The 26,107-nt window shown below is 41.7% G+C and overlaps 1 protein-coding gene across 3 annotated transcripts in view; it reads left to right on the top strand.

Annotated features, from left to right (window-relative positions):
- The window catches only part of LOC126272513 (venom dipeptidyl peptidase 4-like), a 301,501-nt gene that overhangs the window by 191,697 nt on the left and 83,697 nt on the right, over nt 1–26,107 (top strand). The window lies entirely within an intron of this gene.

The raw sequence follows: 26,107 nt of genomic DNA, 5'->3' as shown, positions 1-26,107 counted from the left end.
CTTCTGATGACTTCATTAGTCGATAAACGACAGCGTCATCTGCAGACATCCGAAGACGGCTGCTCAGATAGTCTCCCAAATCGTTTATATACACTCATGGAAATGGAAAAAAGAACACATTGACACCGGTGTGTCAGACCCACCATACTTGTTCCGGACACTGCGAGAGTGCTGTACAAGCAATGATCACACGCACGGCACAGCGGACACACCAGGAACCGCGGTGTTGGCCGTCGAATGACGCTAGCTGCGCAGCATTTGTGCACCGCCCCCGTCAGTGTCAGCCAGTTTGCCGTGGCATACGGAGCACCATCACAGACTTTAACACTGGTAGCATGCCCCGACAGCGTGGATGTGAACCGTATGTGCAGTTGACGGACTTTGAGCGAGGGCGTATAGTGGGCATGCGGGAGTCCGGGTGGACGTACCGCCGAATTGCTCAACACGTGGGGCGTGAGGTCTCCACAGTACATCGATGTTGTCGCCAGTGGTCGGCGGAAGGTGCACGTGCCCGTCGACCTGGGACCGGACCGCAGCGACTCACGGATGCACGCCAAGACCGTAGGATCATACGCAGTGCCGTAGGGGACCGCACCGCCACTTCCCAGCAAATTAGGGACACTGTTGCTCCTGGGGTATCGGCGAGGACCATTCGCAACCGTCTCCATGAAGCTGGGCTACGGTCCCGCACACCGTTAGGCCGTCGTCCGCTCACGCCCCAACATCGTGCAGCCCGCCTCCAGTGGTGTCGCGACAGGCGTGAATGGAGGGACGAATGGAGACGTGTCGTCTTCAGCGATGAGAGTCGCTTCTGCCTTGGTGCCAATGATGGTCATATGCGTGTTTGGCGCCGTGCAGGTGAGCGCCACAATCAGGACTGCATACGACCGAGGCACACAGGGCCAACACCCGGCATCATGGTGTGGGGAGCGATCTCCTACACTGGCCGTACAGCTCTGGTGATCGTCGAGGGGACACTGAATAGTGCACGGTACATCCAAACCGTCATCGAACCCATCGTTCTACCATTCCTAGATCGGCAAGGGAACTTGGTGTTCCAGCAGGACAATGCACGTCCGCATGTATCCCGTGCCACGCAACGTGTTCTAGAAGGTGTAAGTCAACTACCATGGCCAGCAAGATCTCCGGATCTGTCCCCCATTGAGCATGTTTGGGACTGGATGAAGCGTCGTCTCACGCGGTCTGCACGTCCGGCACGAACGCTGGTCCAACTGAGGCGCCAGGTGGAAACGGCATGGCAAGCCGTTCCACAGGACTACATCCAGCATCTCTACGATCGTCTCCATGGGAGAATAGCAGCCTGCATTGCTGCGAAAGGTGGATATACACTGTACTAGTGCCGACATTGTGCATGCTCTGTTGCCTGTGTCCATATGCCTGTGGTTCTGTCAGTGTGATCATGTGATGTATCTGACCCCAGGAATGTGTCAATAAAGTTTCCCGTTCCTGGGACAATGAATTCATGGTGTTCTTATTTCAATTTCCAGGAGTGTAGATAAGGAACAGCAAAGGGCCTATAACACTACCATAGGGAACGCCTGAAATCACTTATGTTCCAATACTGGAACTGCAGGACAGCTTTGTACATAATGGGAGATCCTGCCTGTACCGTGCAGCTGTGTTAACCATAGTGTCACAGTAGTGTACTGGATAGCACAATTGCCTAGTAAGCAGGAAGCCTAGGTTCAAGTACATCGTCGGCACGGTAGTCAGCATGTTCGGTCAGAGAGCCGATTGTCCTCTGTAATAATAATAAAAAAAAACTGAGTAAAGGAATCAACGAACGACTTGAACGGATGTCATGTGACGTCCGCCCAGACCAAAAGAAACAAACAATACCGAACAAAATTATACTAAAGAAAAGTACAGGACTTGGCACAAATTTTAATTTATTACGTCAGCTTCTGTCCTTATCAAAGATAAAGTTGTACCGAGCGAGGTGGCACAGTGGTTAGACACAGGACTCGCATTCGGGAGGACGAGGGTTCAATCCCGCGTCCGGCCATCCTGATTTAGGTTTTCCGTGATTTCCCTAAATCGCTCCAGGCAAATGCCGTGATGATTCCTTTGAAAGGGCACGGCCGACTTCCTTCTCCATCCTTCCCTAATTCGATGAGACCGATGCCCTTGCTGTCTGGTCTCCTTCCCCAAAACAACCCAAACCAAAGATAAAGTTGAGACTCAATATGTCTCCAGGAAAATGTAGTTTCATGAGATATTTTTAGGTGTTCTTCACACGGCTTAATTCACACCTGCACCTACAGTGGTTTTACAAAAATATGAAAACACGGTAAGAAATGAATGTTTTTATCATAAATGCAGATGTTAGCGAAGCCTGCAAGTTGCGCTGTTGTATTTGAACACGAACGGCACCTGCACAACGTCCTCAACACATTACAAATGTAGTATGAGTGAATTAGGTTGGAGTTAAATGACTGCCAAAGTGAGCAAATTGTTGACGTTCATGTGGCGGGTGATTCTGTACCCAAGGTAGCCGAAGTGTCTGATGTTTCTAGAGGTTCAGATATATACCACGTACATGGAAAGTGGATAAACATCATCCGCTACGTCTCAGCGTGGACTAAAGTGTGTGTTGACTGTCATCGAAGAGGATTGTTACAAGAAATAAGGGACGACAGCTGCAAAAGCCGTGGTCAGAACTTTCCGTATATTATTGTACCACTTAGCAGTCCCTTGCATCAAAACCTCGTGTCATCCGTCCTTCATTATTGTCTCCTTTATGTAGCTCCTCTCGTTTGCCCGTCCATCCTCTCTCTTATGATTCTTCCCTCTCGCTCGTATGGCACACTCCATATTGGCCATGATAAATGTAGTCACATGTGACTTTTGTTATAGGGCTACACTGCAGTTTCAGCTGCATCTGTTACTGCAGCTGCGCATACAGCTCCCATGCCACGCAACTCACGATAACAGAAGAACACACTTCCAACAACACAAAATCCTTCCCTCTCTCACGTATCGCTCCCAATCTGGCTGTCCTTGTTTCCCTTTTATCTCTTACACATGATGATAAATCATGTGTGATAGAATTTATTTCACGCACATGACAATGTATTACACGCGCTCAGATATACTTCAGTCAGAATTCTATCCCCTCCCCCCAACACAGTTCCTCTCACTCCTTAGAGCCATCAATGGTATTCAGTTCCCCATACAACCACCTGAAACCTTTACTCGCCATTTACAATGCCAGCTTATTTCCCCAGCGCTATCCCTGCTCTATTTATCTGCGGCAGTTCAGAAAAGTTTCCCTACCTCTAGCCAAGACCCTGTTCCACATACTGTTCCTTAAATGCTGCCTAAACCGAGGAATCTCCCTCCCACCCCTCCACCCCACCCCTCGCAATGGCTTAACCATAAAAATCTCTATTTCGGGATCCCACTTCTCCTTCCACAATGACCTTCACCTTTACAAATTCTGCAAGTCCCTTTCCCTCACAAACCCGGTTCTACACAAACACATCTCTATGGCACAGGCATCCCTGAGCCATCTCTACTCCCTCTGCAAAATACTGTTACAATGCAATCCCCACTACCTACAACTCATCACCCAAAATGAAATTCTGACACTCCAACACTTAGAAGAAGGTTCCAAACACTACCTGCCCACTAGTTATCCAGCCTGCTGACATTCTACTTGCACCGTGGAGCACAACTATCCAACCCCCATCCTACCCACAGTGTTCCTCACTGTCAACTCGTCATAGCACCCAGACCCTGCCTTGATGACCTTTTCAACCTACCACATCCTCCAAGACTCCCTACCAACACTACACAAAACCCAGAGTCGAAACAATCCCAGAACACTGTTGTTAACCTCTCTACCAAAACCCACAGCCCCACAGAAATTTCACTTCTATCCAAAGTCCTCACATTCAGCCCTATCGAGTGAAGTAGAGCAGTGGTTAGCACACTAGACTCGCATTCAGGAGGAGGACGGTTCAGTCCCGCGTCCAGCCATCCTGATTTACGTTTTCCATGATTTCCCTAAATTGCTCCAGGCAAATGCTGGGATGGTTCCTTTGAAAGGGCACAGCCGACTTCCTTCCCCATCTTTCCCTAATCCGATGAGACTGATGACCTCACTGTTTGGTCCCTTCCCCCAAACAACCCCACATTCAGCCCCACTCCCTGGTTCAACCATGTTTGACTTGTGAAAGACCTGCTCTCCTTCTCATGCTCCCTACAGTGGAAACACTTCTTTGCCAACTACCCCTCCAAGCATAGCCAATCTGATACAAATATCAAACTCTGCCTGTCTCAATTCATACTTCCATCCAACTGTGATTCTCGCACACTCCCACCTAAACATCCTGTGGTCAACTTCCAGGAATTCTTAGCTTCAAACCTGTCCTCACCATCTGTCACCAGGACCCCCATAAGAACCGCAACCTCTCAGCAGAAGAAGGGACTGTCCTACACAACCTAAAAACAGATCATGACCTGGTCATCCTCCCAGAAGACAAGGGTTCTTCCACTGCTGTGATGAACTGGAGTGGCTATCTGGCAGAGGGCCTCCACCAATCGTCTGACACCTCCATCTCAGAAGTCCAACACAACCTCCAATCCATGCTAAAATCCATGAAGACTTCCCAGAAGCTCTCCCCTAAATCCACTCCCTACTCACCTCAACAACAGCCCCCACATCCATCTTGTACATGCTTCCCAAAATCAACAAACCTAACAATCCTGGGCAACCCATTGTGGCTGGTTGTAGTGCTCCACCAAAAGAATCTTTGCCCTTGATCAACAACGGCAACGAATTGTTCAAAACCTACATAAAAGATACCAACTGCTTCCTGTTCTAGCCCTCCACCACCTCCACACTCTTAAATCCAGGATGCCTACTCTTCACTGTAGATGCAGCCTCCTTATACACCAACATCCCTCATGCCCATGGCTTTGCTACGATTGAACACTACCTCTCCCAGTGCCCTGCAGATTCCTCAAACTCCTAACCAACTATTTTCTCACCCATAACCATTTCAACTTTGAAGAGAAGATATACAAACAAATTTGTGCCACAGCCATGGGCACCCATGTGGCATCCTCTTATGCCAACTTAGAGGAAACATTCCTCACTTCCCAAAACCCCAAACTCCTGGTCTGGTTCAGATTTATTGATGACATCTTTATAATTTGGACCCAAGGCCAGGACAGCTTGTCCTCCATAACCCCAACACCTCCTCTCCAATCCACTTCACCTGGTATTCCTCCACACATCATACTGCCTTCCTAGATGTCATTCTCCTCCTCTGAGATGGCTTCATCCACAACTCAGTCCACATCCAATTCACCAATCACCAACACTAGCTGCACTTTGACAGCTGCCGTCCCTTCCACTCGCACCCTGCCTCGTCACCTAATACCACCCCAGACTGGAACGACTGAACTATATCTTTTTTCAGGTTTTTGATTATCTATCATCATGCCTTGAAATGAGGGACATCCTACTAAATGTACTGCCAACCCCTCCCAAAGTTGTGGTCTGCCATCCAGACAACCTCCACAGCATACTAGTCCATCTCTATGCCACACCCACTCCCATTCTCCTGCTACAGGTATCATACCTCTGTGGAAGACCCAGCTGCAAGACCTGCCCAATACACCCACCAAGCACTACCTACTCCAGTCCCATCACAGGCTTATCCTACTCCATCAGAGGCCAGGCCACCCGTGAATGCAGTTATGTTCTATACCAGCTCTGCTACAACCACTGTACATTGTTTTACATTGGTACAAAAACCGATCAGCTGTCAACTAGCATGAATGTCCGACGTCAAACTGTTGCCAAAAACAAGATGGATCACCCAGTGACACAACATGCAGCAGAGCACAACATGCGATATTTCAATGGCTGCTTCACAAACCATGCCATCTGGTTCCTCTCACCACCACCACCTTTTCTGAGCTGCACATTTGGGAGCTATCCAAACAGCACATTCTTTGCTCCTGTAATCTTCCTGGCCTAAATTTAAGGTAACTCACTATCCTCCCAACCCCCAACAAATAGTGTGTGTGTGTGTGTGTGTGTGTGTGTGTGTGTGTGTGTGTTTACACCATTCCCTGCTATCTCATGCCCCCCTAGTCATTGATATCGCATGCCCAGCTGTTTGCCACCTGCCCCCTCTACCTGCATCCCTAACTAGCCCAAAGATGGCTCCCCACTCTACTATGAGTCACTAGACACTTCTCCCCAACCCCCTCTCTGCCTCTCCCATCTCTCTCCATCCCTTACTACACACCACCACCTCACCCAAGTACACTCACCATGAGCCAGGAAAGAGCTGGCGGTCAACTGAGCTTAATATAGGAGACAGGTATGTGCATGCATGTGTGTGTGTGTGTGTGTGTGTGTGTGTGTGTGTGTGTTTGCATGCATGTTTTTCCTAAAAGCTTGAAGAAGGAAGTTCATTCCGAAAGCGAGCCAAACAACCTTTTGTCTGCCTTTCGGTGAGTCATCTCCTTTAATCCTAAACAAATCTGCATTACATTACTTTAATAAGGCTATTTCATCAGGGTATTGTGATCTCTTTTATATTTTGAGAATTTTCTTTCAGACCATTTCTTGCCATTAGTGTGAATACATTGCAAATGTGGCCAGGAAGATGTGGAGCTACAAAATATCTCTTTACAGTTATAATGGCAGAATTAATGCTCATTCTTGTAATTCTGTTTATTGTTATTATTATTATTATTGCTATTAGTTCTGAATGATGGATGGATATCATTGAATGAGGAACTAAAGCAAGTGGCTTATATCTGGGAGGGGTAGAGCACAAATCACTGCCTAGCCATCAGCAGTTATGTAACTGCTCCCTTTTCACAATAACTTTGCTAAATATTGGAGTGTTTCCTCCATGAAGGTCACCTGTTGCCTCTCCAGACCACTGTTCATTCTTTAATCTTTAATCCCAAATGAAGAACAAGAATCAAGAAAATTTGTCAGTAGTCATCATATATATGAAAAAGCCTTCATCACTTAAATTACGTATGTACATAATTACAAAACTATGGAAGACACTGTGTTTTAAAATATCATGTTGACACTACATAATTAAACAATTTGTTACTGTATGAAACAGATTTTTATACAATTTAATTTGAAACACTTTCAAAGACATAGCTTGGGATGAAGATGGTAATTTATTGGTATCTTTTCCAATTTGACTTTGGGTGAGTGGACTGTTTTCACCAGCCTGTGTCTTGAAATATTATTTTTTGTTTTGCCAGAGAAAAAAGAAAGATTGATAACTGACATTTTTAAACATGTATTGTCATGGAATGGAGAACAATAATAAAATTATGAACCCAAAGTCAGTGTAACTGAAAATACCACTTTAATAATCTGTATGTAACAAGTATGGAGACCACAATTCAGTTTGAAGTATAAATTTACTGTATTCTAAATATACCAAAGTTTCTGAAGATTGCCGTTAAAATTGCAACAACATGAAAGTGATGAGCCAAGAAGTCCTCACTTCACTTTGAAGGATTTTAAAATCCTTCTACCTGCTGCACATAGCACTCTCACTTGAAGTGACACAGCCTAGCAGCTGTTTTCTTGAGACTTGCAGGAGGTGGAGATGTGGTCTTTCCTTTCGTGTTGTGCAGTGCAGCTGAATTTGCCAGTGGTACTGGCCTTTTCTGGCAGCTGTGGTGATAGGGTTTTTGTTGAATTGTTAAGATGTAAATCCCATTTATGTAGATATTGTTGTGACAGGTTTTCATTGCAGCAACAAGTGTAACAAAAATAAGTTGCGTACTATTCTGTACTCACCTAAGAAGAGGAACTCCAACAATTATTTTGCTCAGCTTCCTGATGACGTGGTTACTCAATTGCAAACTGTGAAAGCATTGACTAGAGTCATTGCATTATACTAACTGTAGTTTAGAATTTATTTCCTGTCATATGGCCTGGAAAGCTTAAGTCTAAATGGGTTTGCAATGGGTTTAGTGTACATGTGTGCTCCAAGTCGACTTGGTATCATGTGTTTGCAAATTGGTTTTGCCTCACTTTTTGAATGTTTTGATAATGATGTGTGCTTGGCAATTAGTGACATTCACATTTTCTTTACTGAGTGAATAACACGAAGGGTTAGTTATTAATAGTTGTTGATTTGATATGTTGCACCAGTGTGTTTGTGGTTGGTTTAGGCACCACAGCTAAGGAAACTGGTTCTGGCTCACTCTGAAAGTGCTTCTGATACTTTGGAGCATTTATGTTTTCCTTGTTTGTGAAACATGTGGAGGACCAAGGATCAATAGTTTGTCTGATGATTTGTTTTGTCAGTTGTTTATTGCAGTCTTTGTGTAGTGGAATTGATTGAATTCTTGTAATGATTTCCTGTATCAGTGAATGTAAAGTTCACATAGTGCATTTAGTAATGTGGAATGAATTTGGCATGCCATTCAGGAAGTGGCAGTTACTCAGTTTTGCTTATTGTACTGTAGAATATTAAGCAACTGTAAGTGAATGTAGTTGTCATAATTGACACCAGCTGCAGCACTTTTGTTTAAACTGTCATTCAGTAGTATGTGTGACTGTTTGGACTAGCTAAGAATGGGTCATTCACAAGAGCCACGTCTGAGTGAGGGTTTGGCTAGCTATATTTTAAATTTGGCTAGCTAGTGGCTACCTGTGTGTTGCATGCACATGTGCATACCAAGTTGCCTTGTGCTGATCAGTGTCAACTTTGTGCATTCTTGTCATGTGTTTTGGTATTTAATGTTTGCTGCAAGGAAAGAAGTATGCACCATATTCCAGAGGAAATTATCAATAAGTGCCACTTGATGAACTGTTTAGAATCTTAAACAACTGTAATGGATAGTGGTGGTTATAATTAAGACAGGCTGTGCCACTGTGGTTTAAATTGTCAGTTGGGTGGGTATATTCCTGTTTGAATTGTCTGAAGATGTATAGTTTGTCCAGATGAGCATTGAGGTTTGGTAAGTTGTGTTTTACGAAATTTTAAACTAGTTCTTTGTATTGTTGCAGGCACATGCAAGTATTTAGTTTACATTGATCTCTTATTTTGGTTGTAAGGAACATATATGTGGATGGTAGTTTATCCATTTTCTCAGAGAGTATGTTGTTAACTGTGAAAGCCTATACCTAGAATTGATCTGATTATTCCAGGGATAATTTGGCATTATTACACTGACTACCAGCAAAGCTAACACTGTATGCTTCTATTCTACTGTTGGTATCCACCAAGTCAAAGCCTGTGTAGACATAAAGGGGTTATTTCCCTGCTGTTTACTGAGAACAAAGATAATCTATGACTAGTTCTATCTTAGAATAACATGGTTATTGTCTGATAATACTAAGTGACAGCCAATGATAAATGTTCATTGCCTTAGTTGTAAGTGACTCTATTGTCATAAAAGTTAATGAACATCAAATGAGCCCTCCAGGTTAAGAATTAGCTTGGTGTAGCTTAGTGAGTGGTCACTCATTTGTTTACTGACACAAACCAACCTTGACTATTAATAAGGTGATATCTGAGTTATTAGGTAATTAACACTGCTGTGGACATGGTTTGTTAATAAGTAATCAATGGTGATCATTTAGCATACGTGCTAATCAGTACCACTAAGTGACTGTGTCTGTGTTACACAGTATACACCAATTATGAGCATCTTAGTTATTACCAATTGTGAAATGCATTATATCTTGACATTTAATATTAATTGAAGCTAGAGTTTTACCTTCCTGAAAAGTTCAGTTAAGTATGATTAGTGAATACCTTTCTTGATAGTTATTAATAAGGTGTGTGGTGTTTGGTTTCTTTTAAATATGAAATTGGGCTGCCAGTCACCCTGTTACTTAGAAGGAGAAGGAATCTGAAATGTTTAATAAATCACATTAGTTATTCAGTCCTCTGTTTCAGAATAAAATTGCTTGTATCTTCCATTTGTCTCCCAGCTCCAGCAATTATGAGGTTCACACCATTGTTGCTACTGATGCTGTGATGATCAAGTAGGTTCAAGTTCTGGCATGTGGTGTCACATTCAACTTGAGGGCATTGGATAGTTGGAAAATTGAAAATGGTGTTTTTATGAAAATTTAAACTGAAATATTAAATAAAAAAATCCATTGTTCCACTCCCAGTCTCATTGCCTTGGTACAGTGGCATTAACAGATATCAAATTGGCATGAAGTGCACTACACACAATTCAACTGCAGCAGGATTGTAGCCTGTTGAGATTGCAGTTTATCATTCCAAATTATGCTGCGCCCATTGGGTCAGGATCCCATGACTGTCACGTGAATATGGATCCATTTGTGTCGGCAGGGCCATACTTAAGGTAATGTAAGATCTCAGTGGCCCCACATGACTTTTTATGACAAAGACAGAGATATTACTTGGTCAATCTTGTAGTGTTGTAGAGCCATGTCACATACTTCAAATCAGGAAATGGGTGTGCTTGCAGCAAGACATGTACTAATCAAAGAGCATGATGACATATCAAGGATCAAAGACTGTCAGCAAAGAAAACATAGTCATGGCTTCTCATGATGTGACAGCAGAGAGAGGCACACTGACAGTAATGTGCTTCATAACAATACTGGGTAGAGAAGTGATGCCACATCGTCTTTTGAGATGAGTACTGCGTCTGCATTCAAAGTCATGATGGACATATTTATGTGTGGAGTCTCCAAAAGAACACACATTGCCATATTGCATTTTTAATATCTGTACTGGGATCACAATGCTGCTACAATACACCGTTGTCACAGGTACTTCGTGGGCCAATGGTGTTTCGATGATAATCAGGGAACGGAGGGTAAGAGAAAATGAAAACTTGCCATGCAAGTCAATCTATGGGAAACAGAAAGCACAATCCCTCACAGAGATGTGCGCAGGGAAAATGACTATCAACTGAGCACTTGGCACTAATACTTGCTATGATTTGTAAGGTGTAGTTCATGGCAGCTGATCTCAGCATATGCACTGACCTCCCTGGCTTACTGCCGTCTACAGGTAAAGACAACTGTCAGCTGGTCTGCCCATACAACACACCACCTATGCCCTCCATGGAAGCTTTCTGCTTTGTTTCATGGCACTAACCAGACCAGCTCATCTGCCTCCACTGCAATGCCCACTGGTGTGGATACTAAATCCTATGTCTGAGAAGGCTGAAAATGACCAGGCTTGGGCTGCAACCTCCAGCACAACACATTGGAGAACATGGCAGTGGTTTAAACACTGAAGGAAGCAATGCTAACATCGATGGATCTGCTGGAAGGTTGAAAGGGCACAGAGGCTTGGGAACTGAAGGTCCACTGGCAGCAGCAGAGGCAAGGCCACTTCCGCAAGTGAGGTGGAGCAAAGAGATGGAGGACGAGGAGGAGGAATAGGAGGTGGATCAAAATCCATGGGCTCCACATCAGCAGGTGCAGGTGCAAGCCTCAATGGGACTCAAGACTCTAGGCAACAGAACACCAGAGGATGCAGAGGGGTGGCAGTAGGGAATTACACCACTGCAAGTGGTCATCTGCACCTGGAACAGCGTCATGACCAACTCTGGCAGCCAGAAGACCAGAAGATCATGGCAGTGATGTTTCTATGTGACATGTGCACAACTGATTTGCATGATGGCTCAGGCGAGCCCTTCAGACATCCACCACAAATTTCTACCAACCATTGTAGCCCACTACAACAACAAGTGGCAGCCACCCCTGCCACAAACCATAGCAACAGGTCCAAATGATGGCTATGGGAGGAAACTGTGGTGGAACATGATGGTACATGGCATGTAGTTCAGCATGGAACAAATTCAGGAGACCTCACAACTGGTGCCCATGTAAACATTCCACCAGACTGCACCTAGTACATAACCAGAAAACTCGACAATGCATTGTCATAGGAAAAAGCAGACACAGATTTTTTTTATTGGCATCTTGCATGTGTGCATGAAATGCTCCACCCCTTAGTCAGAAGCCAAATGAAATGGGGTGATAGTCATTTGCTGGGTACTGTTACAAATACAAAAGTCCAAATTCCTGTGACACAAACTGCTGTTATGAGACACAAGGGTGCTGAGGGCTCACACAATGGCAAAAATAACCAGCAACATGTGAACAAATGACATGGTGGACCAATTGGCTGTGGAGAGGAAACTGGACAATGCATGGACCACCAACAACAATATGCTTCTGAAAACGAGCCCATGAAATCATTGTGCACCCTGTCCCAAGGGTGCACTGGAACAGACCAAGGAGGAAACTAGGGCAGTGGCGCAGCCTGGTTCTGTGCACAAGCCCTAATGGCCCACACCAGATGTTCGGTGTCGCGATTGATACCAGGTCAATAGATGTGATGTCACACTAGTGCCTTCATACAACTCATATCCCAGTGTGATGCTTGCATCAACTGGAGTGTGTGAGGGTGCACACTCCAGCGAATCAATCTGGATTGCTGAAGTAGCTTTCCAGAAAAGTGTGTCAGCAGCTATGGTGGTCATAACCTCTCGTGCTGTCAGCAGTAAATCTGACAGGGTTTGCTGCAAGGCTCCATCCAATGTGAATGAGAGCCTCCTTCTGATCAGTCTCTGGACTGGCCCCCACCAGTAGCAGTGATAGTGCATTAGCACTGAGATACTGGTTGGTAGAGTGCTAATGAATGTCACAGCAGTAGTTACTGAGGAAGAGGGCCCACTTTTGCAATTGGTGGTATTGGGCAGTCCTATCAGGCACCTTGGAACAAGGGCCAGATAAGGAAATCAGTGACTTGAGGTCATTATGAGGAAGAACTTCATCCCATACCAGGAAGCATGAGACTTTTTAACTCTGAAAATAATATCTGGCACTTTCTTTTTGATTTATGAATAATTACCCTGAGTTGCAGAAAGCATCTAGACAGCAATTTATGAGGATGGCAGATGTGTGTGGCACAGTGGATGAACTAAGCATAATATGAAATTTTACTCAAAAATGACCAGAGGCAGATGTGTGTGGCACAGTGGATGAACTAAGCATAATATGAAATTTTACTTCTGGTTCTTGGCCACCAACAGGTTGACAATAGCTTTAATATGGTTGTCTTGCACATAAGCACATGTCCCAAAAAATGCACCTTTGGTGAGAAAAAAGTGCATCTTTCCAGTTTGCAACAAAGGCCATTCTCTGGGAGACATTGGATACCTGACAGAAGGATTTGTAAATACTCCTCTCTGGTAAGGCCCATTACCCAGATGCCATCAAGGTAACTGACTAACTGGCACTATAGAGAATGTCCTGAATCAACTGCTGCAAAAATCATTGATAAATTCTCAGTCCAGACAAGACTCTAAATTGCAAGTGATTAAACAGGTAAAGCCCAAAGGAGGTACTGAGGACCAAAAAGGTCCAAGAGACATTTTCCTGTGGCAACTGGAGGTAGGCATCACACAAGATGATGTGTGAAAAATAGTCACAAACAGCTGATAGCATATCTCACCCATGACAACCATGTGTGGGCACTCTTGATGAACATACAACAAATGACAATTGGGGCAGGATTAGCCAGTGAGTGGAAGCAAAGTGATGTTGGGGCTCCAAAAACCACCAAAAGTTGGAATTATGGTGCTACGGCTGACATAAACCTGCTGAGGTTGGTGCAGATGAAGATAACCAGTGCTGCAATGTGACTACACTGGAATCGTCAGTGGTGTCAACACATGGTGACTTAGCAGGAGACAAAGCCACCTGGGGTACCCCACAGGATACTGCAAGCTGTTTCACTTGCACACCTAATTGTGCCACTTGTCAATTACCAGAAAGGACATTTCTTGTAGCTGAAATCAGCTCATGTGGCCCAAAATATGGACAATGAGAGTTAAAGATGGGTCACACAACATCAACACCCTAGTCTGACCCTCAGGATCAGGCAATAACCAGACAATCACATCATGAATTAGTGTGTCTGCACAAGAGGTAGCACATTTGGGACACTTAAAAGAACACTTGCACAAGAGATCTTAAATCAATGATCCAGGCTGCATATGACTGTCCTGGTTGTTTCTGATGTGAAGTACTGCATCAGAAAATGAAAAAGCTCATCAATGGGGAGTTCCTTGGCCCCAGTGCAGTGCTCCAAATTTTGGAACCTTTTTTTTCTTTTTTTTTCTTTTTGGGTCATCAATCTTCTGATTAGTTTGATGAGGCCTGCCAAGAATTCCTCTCCTGTGCCAACCTCTTCATCTTGGAGTAGCACTTACAGCCTATGTCCTCAATTATTTGCTGGATGCATTCCAATCTCTGTCTTCCCCTGCAGTTTTACCTTCTACAGCTCCATCTACTACCATGGAAGTTATTCCCTGAAGTCTAAGCAAATGTCCTACCATCCTTTCCCTTCTCCTTGTCAGTGTTTTCAATGTATTCCTTTCCTCACCAATTCTCTTGAGAACCTCCTCATTCCATACCTCATCAGTCCATCTAATTTTCAACATTCTTCTGGAGCACCATATCTCTTCTTTTCTGGCTGTACAACAGTCCATGTTTCACTACCATACAATCTGTGCTGCGAACATACATTCTCAGAATCCTTCCTAAAATTAAGGCCTCTGTTTAATACTAGTAGAATTCTCTTGGCTGGGAATGCCCTTTTTGCATGTGCTAGCCTGCTTGGTAGCAGATTTCCTTAATTTCATCAACTTCATTATCACCAGTCCTGATGTTAAGCTTCTAACTATTCTCATTTCTTCTATTTCTCATTATTTTTAACTTTCTTTGATTTTCTCTCAGTCCATTTTCTGTACTCATTAGACTGTTCATTACATTCAGTTGCTTCTTCACTTTGGCTGAGGATAATGATGTTATCAGCAAATCTTATCAGTGATATCCTTTCACCTTAAATTTTAATCCCACTCTTCAATCTTTCTTTTATTTCTGCCACTGCTTCTTGAATGCATAGACTGAACAGTAGGGGCAAAAGACTACATTCTTGCCTTACACCCTTTTCAATCTGACTACTTTGGTCTTGGTCTTCCACTCTTATTGTTCCCTCTTGGCTCTTGTACATATTTTATATTACCTGCCTTTCCCTATAACTTACGCCTACTTTTCTCAAAATTTTGAACATCTTGCACCATTTAACATTGAAGACCTTTTTTCAGGTTGACAAATCCTATGGGCATGTCTTGTTTTTTCTTTAGTCTTGCTTCTATAATCCAATGCAATGTGAGAACTGCCTCTCTGGTGCCATTACCTTTCCTAAAGCCAAACTGATTGTCATTTAACACACCGTCAATTTTCTTTTCCATTCTTTTTGTCAGAAAATTGGATGCGTTAGCTGTTAGACTGACTGTGTGATAATTCTTGCACGTGTTGGCTCTTGCAATCTTTGGAATTGTGTGGATGACATTTTTCCAAAAGTCAGATGGTATATCACCAGACTCATACATTCTACACACCAACATGAATAATCATTTTGTTGCTGCTCACCCCAATGATTTTAGAAATTCTGATGGAATGTTATCTATCCCTTCTGCCTTATTCAGTCTTAAGTCTTCCAAAGCTCTTTGACATTCTGAGTCTAATAATAGATCCCATACCTCTTATATGTAGACTCCTGTTTCCTCTTCTATCACATCATGAGACAAATCATCCCTTGTCATACAGGCTTTCAATGTACTCTTTCCATCGATCCATTCTCTCCTCTGCATTTAGCAGTGGAATTCCCACTGCACTTTGAGTTTACCACCCTTGTTTTCCATTTAACTGGAGGTTGTTTTGATTTTTCTATATGCTGAGTAACTTATTCCAACATTTCTTCGCATTTTTCATGCAACCATTTTGTCTTAGCTTCTCTGCACTTCCTGTGTATTTCATTCCTAAATGAATTGTCTCACTGCATTCCAGAACTTCCCTGAATATTTTTGTACTTCCTTCCTTCATTGATCATCTGAAGTATTTCCTTCATTACCCACGGCTTCTCCATCTTTTTACCTATATCAGTGAAATTAATCAAAGAGTGTTCATTTGAGTTGAGTTTTATCTTAAGTTATTTGTGTAAGAAATCTCTTATTAGCAGAACTATTACAGACATGCTAGAATATGCTTAAGTTAGGCCTCTTTACAAAAATGAGAATAAAGGGATACCATCAAATTACTGACCAATTTCTCAGTCACCAACTTTTTCAAAATATATGAAAAGCTTCTTAAGCATTTTACTGCAAATAATATACACTCCTGGAAATTGAAATAAGAACACCGTGAATTCATTGTCCCAGGAAGCGGAAACTTTATTGACACATTCCTGGGGTCAGATACATCACATGATCACACTGACAGAACCACAGGCACATAGACACAGGCAACAAGGCATGCACAATGTCGGCACTAGTACAGTGTATATCCACCTTTCGCAGCAATGCAGGCTGCTATTCTCCCATGGAGACGATCGTAGAGATGCTGGATGTAGTCCTGTGGAACGGCTTGCCATGCCATTTCCACCTGGCACCTCAGTTGGACCAGCGTTTGTGCTGGACGTGCCGACCGCGTGAGACGACGCTTCATCCAGTCCCAAACATGCTCAATGGGGGACAGATCCGGAGATCTTGCGGGCCAGGGTAGTTGACTTACACCTTCTTGAGCATGTTTGGTGGCACGGGATACATGCGGACGTGCATTGTCCTGTTGGAACAGCAAGTTCCCTTGCCGGTCTAGGAATGGTAGAATGATGGGTTGGATGACGGTTTGGATGTACCGTGCACTATTCAGTGTCCCCTCGACGATCACCAGAGGTGTACGGCCAGTGTAGGAGATCGCTCCCCACACCATGATGCCAGGTGTTGGCCCTGTGTGCCTTGGTCGTATGCAGTCCTGATTGTGGCGCTCACCTGCACGGAGCCAAACACGCATACGACCGTCATTGGCACCAAGGCAGAAGCGACTCTCATCGCTGAAGACGACACGTCTCCATTCATCCCTCCATTCACACCTGTCGCGACACCACTGGAGGTGGGCTGCAAGATGTTGGGGTGTGAGCGGAAGATGGCCTAACGGTGTGCGGGACCGTAGCCCAGCTTCATGGAGATGATTGCGAATGGTCCTCGCCGATACCCCAGGAGCAATAGTGTCCCTAATTTGCTGGGAAGTGGTGGTGCGGTCCCCTATGGCACTGCGTAGGATCCTTCGGTCTTGGCATGCATCCGTGCGTCGCTGCGGTCCAGTCCCAGGTCGACGGGCACGTGCACCTTCCGCCGACCACTGGCGACATCATCGATGTACTGTGGAGACCTCACGCCCCACGTGTTGAGCAATTCGGCGGTACGTCCACCCGGCCTCCCGCATGCCCACTATACGTCCTCGCTCAAAGTCCGTCAACTGCACATACGGTTCACGTCCACGCTGTTGCGGCATGCTACCAGTGTTAAAGACTGTGATGGAGCTCCGTATGCCACGGCAAACTGGCTGACACTGACGGCGGCAGTGCACAAATGCTGCACAGCTAGCGCCATTCGACGGCCAACACCGCGGTTCCTGGTGTGTCCGCTGTACCGTGCGTGTGATCATTGCTTCTACAGCCCTTTCGCAGTGTCCGGAGCAAGTATGGTAGGCCTGACACACCGGTGTCAATGTGTTCTTTTTTCCATTTCCAGGAATGTACATTGTATAAGTCACATTTTGGGATGCTTAAGCTCTCTGATATGGAGAAGGCTATTTATGCATATGGTGAGAATGTAATTAATTCATTAAATAACAGATTAGAGGCTACTAGCATTTTCTGTTATCTGTCAGAAGCCTTTGATTGAGAGAATCACAGCATTCTCTTGTTTAAATTAGAACTTTATGGTGTCACTGGCAGTGCTGCAAAATGGTTTGAGTCTTACCTGACTAACAGGAAACAAAGGCTGTGATTGCAAAATACCTGTGTAGCAGGCAATCAGTCTTCAACTGATTGGGAAATAACTATATACTGAGTTCCTCAAGGTTCCATCTGGCGTCTGTTGCTATTTCTTGTCCACATAAATGACCCCACACCTGTTACATTGCCAGATGGTAAGTTCATTTTGTTTGCACATGATACAACAGCAAGTCAGATGCAGATTTAGAAAAGGCTGATGATCAAATTTTCACTGACAATAAATGGTTTAAAACTACTTTCTATCACTAGACTTTTAGAAGATCCACTGCATATGGTTCAGATCCTGTAGCAGATTTCCTTTCAGCATTTGTGGGATGCGTGAAGACATGCAGATAGAAGAGGTTGATTATGTTAAATTTCTGAGATTACAACTTGATTATAAGTTCTGTTGGGAAGGGCATGCTACATAACTAAAGTGCCTAAACAAATTTGTATTTGCAATGTGAATGATGTCAGATGTGGGAGATCCAAATATTTAAAAAATCTTATATAATTTTCTCACTTTCATTATATTATGTCATATGGGATCATATATTGGGGTAACTTGTCATACCAAGAAATAGTTTAAGACTCATTTGTGGTGTAAATTCAAGAACATCATGTAGAAGCTTGTTCAATGAAATGGGTATTCTAAACACTGCTTCTCAAAATATTTATTTCTTAATGAAATTTGTTGCAAATATTGTGTCCCTTTTTTCCAACTAACAGTTCAACACATAGTATTAATAATAGGAATAAGAACAATCTACATAAAAACATAAAATCAGTTATCTTGGTCCAAAAAGGGGTCCAGGATTCAGAAACACACATTTTCAATAAATTGGCAGTAACCATTAAAAATTTGGGTTTCAGATAAAATGCACTTTAAACAGACTTTGAAAGACTTCTTGGTAGGCAACTTTTTGGCTCTATAGATGGATACCTTAATAGTAACTTAGCTGCTGGTAAACCTTTCAAGATGTGAGGTTTTGGTCCAAGAAACTCTTCCGTTCCTGATGTTTCATTCAGGACTGCACTGGACACCCTCAGAGGTGCTCCTCCACTGAGTCTTGCCGACTGACTGGTCAGACGTTCAAGAACAACAAATGTGATGAGCAGAGATAACCCTTGTCAAAGATAAAACTTAACCATTGATTATCATCTTGTCAAAGATAAAATTGTCTAGCAATTCTGCAGAGCTACTCCCCAAATGTCACTAAGTTTAATTGCCTCCAATTTTCTATTAAAAGTATCTTGATGCTTAAAAATTTCAATGGCTTCTCTACATAGTCGTGGATAATAATTTGCTATTGTAGATAAAATTTCTGCTTCAGGAAACTTCACTTTTTGGTTTCCTGACTGAAGAGCATGGTCTGCCACATCTGATTTCTCTATTTTTCATGATCGGCCAAGACTTTTGTGCTCTTTTAGCCGTGCTTTTATGCTCCTCTTGGTCGTTCCAATATAAACACATACGTGGAATTTTGTATACACCACATGTCAACAGAGGAGGGTGTTTATCCTTCACAGATCAGAGTACTTATTTTCTTTGTTGGTCTAAAGACCTGGTCTGATGCCATGTTTGTTTAAAATCTTACTGATCTGATTTGTTACTTTTTTAATGAAAGGGAGAGAAACTGTATTTATGCATCACTTTGGTTCATCCTTGCCCTTCAGTCTTGGTCACAAACTTCTCTTTACCTCTTTCCCTGAGTATCCACTTTTCTCAAAGTCCTGCTTCAGATGTTTTATCTTTGAGAAGGATTATCTCTGCTCATCAAGTATTGCGTTGACCATGCCCCCCTTTCCTAGAGTATATATGTCATTCTCAGACATCTGACGAGTCAGTTGGCAAGACTCAGTGGAGGAGCACCTCTGAGGATGTCCAGCACAGTCCTGGATGAAACATCAGGAACAGAAGAGTTTCTTGGACCATGACCTCACATTCCGAAAGGTTTACCAGCAGCTATATCATCCAGTCATGAAAGCGGTCATTCTATGATTAATAGTGACTGTTAGACCAGCTTAAGTAAAATAGTATGTTGGAATTCAGTTCTGACAGCACTTGGCCACAACAATCAAGATTAGGTATTTTTGTGTTGATTAATTTATTAAAAGTGCATAACCCTTTGTTTCCTGACATAAGGAAAAAATCTACTTTTTAACATTTTCTTTGCAGAATTTATGCTATTGTGGCCTCAAATGACAGTAGGAATTTTTGTGAACTTCTATTTAATTTTTTACAACTTTTTTCACTCCTGGTACTCAGAAGTACTGTCAGTCTCCATGCACAGAATCACAACATGCGCAGAAAAATGCTCCAATTTTTATAACTTGTACTTTATTCTACATAAATATTAAATATTTTTACATTAGAAAATTAATTAACAAAAATATGATATTTCTGAATTTTTTAAAAATTTTGCATAAATTTACCTTCTAGAGCAACTTCACAATACATAGTAACTTAACTATACATTTTTGACAGTATCTACGTATCACATATTTAGTGATACCTCATGAAATTGTAGGAAACAGTTCTTTTTCTCATTGAAGCACAAATACACTTTACATACACTACATTGTGAATGTGGTCTCGACTGAATTTTATTTTTCACACACATTTCACATCATCTTCTATTACAACTGAACACTACAAAAGGCTTTCCTCGATTGCCAAGATGTACATCCTTAGGAACAGAAAAGTTATCTTTCCTTCTCTTTGGGGGGAGTTATTTCATCTTTACCAGAGTTTCTCTTTTTGAGATTTGGCTCTTGCTGTTCATTCATTAGCCCTAGTGCCACAGCACGCCTGAATTCCAGCAGTGGCAGTGGCCCATGTAGATCACTGAAAATGATGTAAGCATTGACAAAAGCAATTTCTATTGCCCCCCAGAAGAGATGGTGCCATCATTTCTTTGATTGCCTTTCAAGACCATAAGTTGAACATAATCTGTCTGCATGATCCACACCACCCATGTTTTTATTGTAATCACATACAATAACTGGACATGGTATAGTCATACTAGTTCCATCTTTCTGTTTTCTTGACACTACACTCCGTTCAGTGCCATGGAAGTTTGACAGAAAATACACTACTTTATTGTCCCTCCATTGAAATACTGTTAGGTCTAAAGATGACACTCTGTGATTTGATTCCCCATACTTTACACATTTTTCTTTAGGTAAATTCGCTGGCAAACCTTTCCTGTTTGTTCTAATTGTTTCACAGGCAAATGTATCTACAAATTTTAATTTCTCTAAAAGTGGAATAGAAGTAAAAAAACTGTCAAAGTACAATTTTCTGTACTGACCCCAATATAGTTTAGACAATTTCTGTACTATTCTCTCCCCTAAACTGTACCCTTCAAAGTCCTTCTTCAGTGTCTCATTTATACCTTGACACACTTCAAAATTGAGTGTGTATCCTTTTTGATCACAAATTGCCCATAGTTTATAGGCTCTTTTGATTGGTTTTAATGGGTTATATTCCTTTATGCTACTTCTTCCCTTGAAGACAATCATTGATTCATCAGTACTGAGTTCTCTAGTGCCCTTGTATATGGACATAAATTGCTTATTCAAAGCAGTCAGAAGCAGGCGTATTTTATACAATTTATCAGTGTTTCTTTCTGGAATTTTTGTATTATCATTAAGATGTATATTACTCAAAATAAAATCAAACTTGTCCCTACTCATGCATCACCTTACAATAGAAATACCAAGGTCATCACATGCAGACCAGTAGTGTTTCCATGACGGCAGCTTGTGGTAACCCATAAATAAATTAATTCACAAAAAAGCAAACAGCTCATGTTCCTTCAGATTTCAAATTTTTCCCTTCTGTGTTGTGTAAAGACTGCTCTGGAAAGTTATGTCTTCTACAATTGACTTCAAAATGAAAATAAAAACATCAGTAGCTGTGTGGCAATCCTGAAATAATTCTTCCATAGGCCGTGCAAAATGAATACATGAATGGAAATAGTACTGCAGTTGTCACAGATGGAACAGCATTCTAGAGTAATTCGTGAAATGAAAAAGAAGAAATTGACTAATACTGAAAAAGAATTTATGATAATCTAAGTGTAAGAAGATGCCTTCAGTATATCTGTATTCACAGTTCTTTGTTTCAATGTGTTTTTCTCTCCACGTTATGTTTGTCCGATATTCACATTGAGGTGAAGGTGTAAATGACAAAGAACTCTCTGAGGCATCATTATCCAAACAAGTGGTGTTTGTTTCACAATCTTCCTCTTGCAAACTGCACGAAAAAGCTTTGTCAAAATTATTAACATTTTCGTCATCATCTCCAATGTCAGTATCCTCTGCAATATCAGAGGGAATGCCCTCAAACAAAATTTCTTCAATCTCTGCATCACTCAAACGTCGAAAGTAGCCACCAGTTTTATGATTTTCATCCATCTGTGTGAGAAAAAGTGGACAGAACAACTAGTGAGAGGTAACACATTGTTGCTACAATAAAGTGTTCGCACAATCTGACGATACTAATAAGTCCACTTTATCGCATTCACTTGTAATGTAATGCTTCAAACTATTACAAAAAAACAAAGAAGGTAAGTACTTACAATGGAAAACTCAATGGAAGTTTCAATAAATTGTGCACAAATTCAGGCAGCACCATGGAGAGAAGCACATACAATCTTCTGTTTTCACAGCAGCGCACGAAAAACAATTTCAAGCTCTGACCTCCAGAGAGGTCTATGTATTGCACAATAACATCTATGAAACAGTAGAGCAGAGTTACTGTTACGTAGCGACAGGCTCTCAAATCACGAAACTGCACCACGAGAAAATAATGAGAGTCAAAACTAACTGGTACGTTTAAGTACCGTTAGGCAACAAAGGGATAACTATGTTCCATTCTGACAGTGTATTAATTCTGTAAATATTAGCAGTTCCAGTTTACTATAATGTATTCACATATTTTGACAAGCTTTTGACAAATGATCAGGGAAGTGAGTATTATATTCAAATCATCTATATTTTTATGTTATACTTTCTGAATTGTTCCACACCCACAAGAATCGTCTCATTTTTGGTTCTGTGTAATGAAAGCTGAATCTATGTTTACAGATGTTTGTTTGTCTTCAACTGAACTGCCTACTGAGTTACTCTTTATCAAAGTATCCATAGTCTCAGAGAACTTCAAGCATTTCAGAATTTCTGACTCTGACTGTGATTTAATCTAACTGAAATCTTCCCAAATCTCCCAGCCTTTCCCAAGTATACCTCCTCTTCTTGTCATTATTGAACCCAGTATTCTTTACTACTGGCTGCAATTTATTGCAGAACTCAGTTACTCTTTCTCCTCTTTCGTTCGTAGTACCAAGCCCATGTTCTCCCATAACTTTTCTTCTACTCCCTCTCTTATAACTGCATTCCAACCCTATGACTATTACATTTTCATCTCCCTTTATGCACTGAATTACCCAGTTAAAATTTTTATATACTTTCTCTATCTCTTCATCTTCAACTTGTGATATCAGCATGGATATGTGAGCATTACTGTTTCATTGGTTATTCAATCTTTTTCTCATGGTCATCTCCCTCTTGGCACACCCATCCCTGAGATTTAAATGGGGGACTAGTCTGGAATCTTTTGCCAATGGAGAGATCAGCATGTCACTTTTTCAGTCACAGGCCACATGTCATGTGGATACACATTAAGTGTCTTTAATGCAGTGGTTTCCATTGCCTTCTGCATTCTTGTGCCATTGATTGTTGCTGATTCTTCTGCATTTAGGGGCAGCTTCCCACCCCAAGAGAAAACAAATGCCCTGAACCTTCCCTGCTCCTCCACCCCTTTGACAAGGAAACTTCTTATGCTGGAAGTCTTCAGCTGACATTGCTGATAACTTTCATTCAAAATTTAAGTGGTGTCAGACTTCAATCTCTGGATAAAGGATGTTTTGATTACTGATCAAAGACGCTACCCCAGACCATGGGTTACTTTGCCTTTCCATAGTCTCATCAAAACCAGCAAACAGCACTGGGGGTGGACAAGAAAACTGCAAATTTGGCACCTGGCCCACTGACACTGGGGCAAGGGCACAAAGTAACTCCAAAATCTTGTTCATAAATGTCTTTATCTGCTCCTGCTGCTGCTGTTCTTCCTTTTCTAGCCTCAACTATTCCTGCCAGCACTGCAGAAATGCTGGATCCAAAAATTGGGATGTTGCATGTGTAAGAATGTCCTTAATCAGTGCTTTAGTATCTGTGCTGGCATGACAGTGTTACAACACTACACTGCAGGTGCAGTGGCTCAGTAATAACTGGGCAACAGAGTCCATGGGAGGAAATGCAAGCTCACCTTGCTAGTCAGTCAGAACCATCATGGAGATGTGCACAGCAATAAGTCAGCCACTCTGCAGCTAGATCTCTTTGCTTTGACCATTTTTATATTATAATTCATGCAGTGTAAATGAATGAAACAAATGAAGGCATCATTAAGTTGCTTAGAACTATTTAATTATTAACATCACTATTATGCACTATTTACTTTGGATATGAAGCAAGAACCATTACAGTGACGTAAATTTGCAGAAATTGAGCTGTTCTTCAGTGTGATTGTTATGATTAAATTGTGAACTGAAAATCATTAACTTTATTACATAATAATTCTTCAGTTTCTTAGGTTTACTCATTTTGATTTTGAGGCACATAGCTGCAGAATACCGGGTATGAAAATAGTGTTGAAATACCATAAAAGGTATATGAGGTTGACATATTATGGACTCATATTAACTACTACTTTCTGTGTAGAATAAGTTCCAAAACAAGATTTCGAACACACAGTGGGCAAATTTGTTCCATGTTCCACCTTCTGCTCCTTCAACTTCAACACCCCTTGTATAGGAGAGCTTTCATAGTCGCTTCACCATACAGTACTTCACACTTGGGCATTAGGCAGGGAGTGACAAATAACAGGTGTGTGCAAAAGTTTAAAAGCTGTAATTTCTGTAGGTCATAACTGTGTACTATCAGAATTGCAGCCCAAATTTTGATGTGGTGTCCATTGCTGGAACTGATATCTTGCAAGTGTGATGTTTTTCTCCTTAAAGTATTGTATCAAGTTGGCAACGTTTCCTTACAAGCAATGGAAAAAAAAATGACTTCCCACACATAGAAGGAAACAACTGAAAGTACTGGTATTCTCCCAATTACATGTTCATATAGCCATAGTTTGCAGATCAGTGCTCACAGTCATACTGCTTAGTGAAACACTGATGATTATAAGTATTTTATGGTACTAAATCGATTTCATACTGTTATTTTATTAAAATGTAGCATATATTTAATTGTTACTATAATATTATGACCAAAATAACACACATCTGTACCGCATTTGAAGTAGGGTTAATGGCAACATAGTTTTTGAGAGGGGGAAGACAGAAACAAATAGTAATAAACCGTGACCCCCACCCCTCCACCTTCCCCCCCTCACCCCCACTCCACAGAACATAACCCTGAGTTTGCACCTGTTTGAAGCATGATTAAAAACATAAAAAATAGATACTGGTGTGACTGTTGGCCTTGCGGATGGCACAAAATTTTATTTGTCATTTCACTCATTACTTTTTTGCCTGAGTTGTTTTATTACATTTATAATGTGATATGAATATCTTTTTCTTTCTTGATAAAAGATTTAAGAAATCAAAAGTTATAAATTATATTCAGTTCAGTTTATAACAAATTTTTGTTTATGGCATTTCTCAGTTGTTCCTTTTGTTACAATTAGTAAATAGACATTTTCCCCCAAAGTAGCAGTTTATAGTCTTCTCAATTTTTATTACTTCTTTGTCATTCCTTAACATTTCTCCATTCTCACACAGTACAGAAACTTTATTCTTATTTTATAATCTTTTTAAATGCTTGTCTAACCCATATTCTGATTTTTAATTACATAGGTATTTCGTTAAATGTAGTTTTGTTCCCTGTTGCATTCTAAGTTTACCATTGATCTGTTTTCCCATTGCAATACTCTCTCTCTCTTGCCCCGTCTTTTCCTTTTTCCTTTGCCCCTCCCCCTCCCAATTTTAGCACACATGGCACCTGAGAATTATGGGAACATTCTAATTCCTGTTACATCATCGTCAACCTCTTTTCTTTTCCTTGAAATTTACCACTTTCTGGCTTCCTTTTTTTAATATGATAAGTAATTTTTAATTGCTCTACAGATATAAATTTTTTACCCATTTTTTTTATTTTTA

This window comes from Schistocerca gregaria, chromosome 5, assembly GCF_023897955.1.
Source record: "Schistocerca gregaria isolate iqSchGreg1 chromosome 5, iqSchGreg1.2, whole genome shotgun sequence".
Classification (NCBI taxonomy): Eukaryota; Metazoa; Arthropoda; class Insecta; order Orthoptera; family Acrididae; genus Schistocerca; species Schistocerca gregaria.
Note: the sequence above shows the minus strand (reverse complement) of the source record. Positions and strands in the feature narration are given on the sequence as shown.